General features: G+C 41.5%; 1 long non-coding RNA gene across 2 annotated transcripts in view; it reads right to left on the minus strand.

Moving 5' to 3' along the window:
* Positions 1-228: 228 nt before the first annotated feature.
* Positions 229-3,970, minus strand: part of LOC103153676 (uncharacterized) — a 19,925-nt gene continuing 16,183 nt past the window's right edge. For both annotated transcript variants that reach the window (XR_001659017.1, XR_477823.2), the window contains exon 4: positions 229-1,859. This is a non-coding gene — a long non-coding RNA (uncharacterized LOC103153676). The remainder of the gene's footprint in view (positions 1,860-3,970) is intronic.

Raw genomic sequence — 3,970 nt, forward strand, 5'->3', positions numbered from 1 at the left:
GAAGGCTGTCAGGAACTCACTAAATTTAGTTTTATTATTATTTTCCATGTGTGAATTAATAGCATTTGTCTTTTACTAGTTATCTATCCACTGCAGCATACTGACCAAGCCCAGTCAAGGAGACCTTACGATGAAACACGGCTGATAAAACACACAACCGTTTTATTTCTCTCTAAATGGTCTGCTTGCTAATGAAATGGAAGACAAATAGAAACAACAACCAAAACACATTTTTTCATTGTTTTCAATGTAAACCTTTATTACTATTCTAATACAGATTTGCATACAAAGGCACATGTGGTGAGCACTTATACACAAGTTGCATAAAACAAACATACATCTTCTAAAAAAAAACAAAAAAACTAATAAGCAGGCAAAGCTAAACAGATAAATTACATTTGCATGTTTTACAAAAAAGCAAGGTTATTAAGTGATACTGATTTAATTATTTCACACCAGAAATCATGGTTTTTATGCCTCTCAACTGATATCAGAAGAGAGACTTTTTTGCAAAAGATTAAAAACATAATTTCAAGCTTATCCAGGCAGATAAGTAATTGTCTCGAGCACTGGGATGTGCATGATTATCAAAAGAATACATTTTCTAAATTAGGCCAAGACATTCTCCCTTGAATCAAATGCAAGAGCAGAAGACCAGTGCATGGATTGTTTAAAGTAATACTTTAAAAGATTTGCATAGATTATCAATCATAATAAAAAAAAAGTCCACTTCCCGAAAATTAATATAAAATGAATTAAGCTGCAATGGTACTTGTGTTATTGCACTGGGATCTGTGAGTGTGTGCGTCTGTGCATTTGTGTGTGAACAGGAAATTAAGGCAGTGTTTGAAGCCAATGTATTTGTCATGTCTTACCCAAAGATGTATCATTACAGCAGCGCAGGTAACTGTTATGAGGCAAACTAATGTGCCTCAGAGGAAACATACACAGCAGCAATGTTTCACTTCTTCCTGATCAAACACACTACTGCCATCAGGAATATTATATATTTGATTCCACATTTATTCACATAGTTGTTGGGGTTTTTTTTCCAGGCTTTAAAATATAATTAGCAATCAAATATGACACACACCTCCTCTAATTCCAGTTTTTACATATCAAAATTAGGAATGTACACTTCTGGATAAAGCACAATTTATCTTGATAACGTATGAAGGAATGTCCATTAATTGTTAGCCCATAAAGAAAAATCCAAAGTGTAGATAAAAGAGGCTCTGCCCAAAACAAAACCAAAACAGACAGAACAGTTGCATAGAGTATAAAGACGACAGCTCTCTCCTTCGCCATTGTGTCAGCCGACACACGGAGCTGTCCAATCGCAGTGCAGTATTATTCACTGCTGTCGTGGGTCTCACATTCACGCGTCTTTTGAGTCCTAGCAACTAAAACAAAACATCAAACTGAACATCAGCGAGGGCTAAAACTCAAATTGAAAGCAACCTAGATAAGGGAGAGCCTATATGTTAGTTATAAAAATGCAATGCCTGTCTGTATAATATTATGCACAGACATATACAACATACAAAAAAAAATCAGTCGTAGAATTAAAAAAAATTGCAGCATTGTAGTGCTATGCATCATCTTTCTTAGCCCATGGGCTTCCACAGCCACAGTTCAAAATGATGTTTTTGCAGCTAAAGCACCAAAAGGTCTTCACAAAACGTTCAGGTGGGTCAAAGTGTTCCACAGACATGGAAACAAGATCCATGAAGTTGCACACAGACAGCAGCATCCTTGTTTACAGCAGCTGAATGGCAGCAAGCCGTGAAAGACGAGTCCTGCCGTCTCCCCATTGTGTGTTCTGTCCATTTTGGAACCCCGTGGCCACCAACGTTTATCTGCGAAAGGGAAAAATGACATTAAGATGCAGCTTTGATTCATCTCAGTGAGTCAAAGCATACACTGAGGACAATCATGTGAATGTCAGAACAATTATTTGAGACAATGAAAAGTGAATTCCAATAAATTCCAGTTTAGGAGAATCAAAGAATGGCTTGTCTTTTCTTTTAACAAGAACAAAAAAAATCACTTATACAGGGTTATTTATTGTGTGACCTGAATCAGGCTGAGGGAAAAAAAAAAACAAATACAGCTGAAAGGATTGAGGGTGAAGTTGAAAGGCCTTAGCAGGAGCCTGGTACGCTGCAAGCTGCTAATGCAAAGAGGAAGCATGTGACAATCCCTAAGCTAGGCTCACTCGACTTCAGAAAGCTATGAAACCCACATTTTTGTTTCATTTTCATGCAGCTCAGACAAGCAACTTAAAATCTTACAGAGGGTGAGCAAGTTCAAAATAAAGAAACCAACATAGTTGCTCAGCTTATATGCAGAGATCAACAATCACCGTGCTAATCAACATCACCTGAGCTATTAGCATGCATCACATTAGCTGTGGCATTTTATACTGCAGTTCTGCTCTGAGCACAGCCATGATGGAAAGGGAGGTGAGGAGGGGAGAAGTGGCTGACAGTGGAGTCTGCTAGAATAAAAAGCAGTTTTGGGTATTGGTGTCACTTTGAGTTATTGGCATCATGGTCTTGCTTTGTTGAGAGAACTACAGTGAATAAGCTTGTTAATGGTAAATTTACAGCCCCAGCATGTGGCCTAATAAAATCAGGGGATAGAGAGGATGATGAGAATGATTGTCATTGCTATTTTGTGTGTGTGTTCAGGAGTGTTTGTGCGAGGAGGATGGGAAGTGGGGTGCAGTCAGAGAAAGAGGGGAGAAAAGTGGAAGGCGCCGGTAATTAAGAGTCTAAAAGAGTGTGAGAGAGGCACACACCCTTCAAAGCAAACTTTGCGCCTAGATTCCCCTCTTTTTTCTATGAACCCCCCCATCCCTCTTCACTCTCGCTTGCTCTTTACTTGTCTCTCCTCACTGAATGAATAGCTACCACAGTGCCATGGTGTCCCATCTAGCAACACCCCCCCTGCATCCTCTTGCCTTTCTCCACAGTCCCCCCTCCAGCATGACTCTGAATAGGGAGCCGAATTGAGCAAACAGTCGGGCTGTCAGCTCAATAGGAGGTCTGGCCATGAACTTGAAGTCCTTCCCAGGCCCCCAGCCTCACATTAGGATGGAAGGGGTGGTGATGTTTGAGGAGACAAGAGGAAGGAGAGGATGGTGGTGATGGGGGGTTACAGCCAGACTTTTTGGGGGCCCCTATGTGCCAGTGTTGGGGAGACCCCTGACACAGAGTTTCCCAACGTTGGCGCTCTTGCTGGAGCAATGGAGGTTGGGTGCCCCAGCTGCCTGCAGAACCCTCCCCTCCTTCTATAGCACTCAGTCTGGGCAGGAGGGGTTGATGGTGGGGTTGATGCAGACAGAACACTGTCTGCACCCTGCCAAAGCTCTTCTAGACCCACTCTCTCTCACACACACACACATACACAGGAACAGAGATCCAGACACAAGCTGCTGGCTGTGCCCACCCCCTCTCCTCAATCAACTCACGGGCCTCCCAGGCTTCTCATCATCTCATTAGCCAACGCCAGCCACTCCACTGTCTACTGTTTGCATTGTTTTGGGCTCTGCATAATTTACACAGTAAATTGAGAACTGCCCCTGTCGCTTTTGCTCAATCTACCACCTGTTTATGGAGGCAGTGATTAGTGCACCCAGTTTGACACAGTTACCAAAGAACTTATCAGCCAAGCCAAGCAACACTTGAAGAAGCTGCCTTGTCAAAAATGTTAATGCAAAATGCTTGGCATGACCTAATTTGAGAACTGTTGATGTCTAATATTTAGTCTGTTAACATTTAGAAAATTATGGAACAAAAGTTTATAAAACGGGGAAGTGATTTTTTGACACACTTCAGCAAATTGATTCTTAAGGGTTTTCATAAGGTTTTCCTGTAGGCACCAGCACCCCTCACAACCCATTAGGGATAACAGAATTGAATGGATGGATGGATGGATGGATGGATGGATGGATGGATGGATGGAT

This window comes from Poecilia formosa, unplaced genomic scaffold (genome assembly GCF_000485575.1).
Source record: "Poecilia formosa unplaced genomic scaffold, Poecilia_formosa-5.1.2 Scaffold359, whole genome shotgun sequence".
Classification (NCBI taxonomy): Eukaryota; Metazoa; Chordata; class Actinopteri; order Cyprinodontiformes; family Poeciliidae; genus Poecilia; species Poecilia formosa.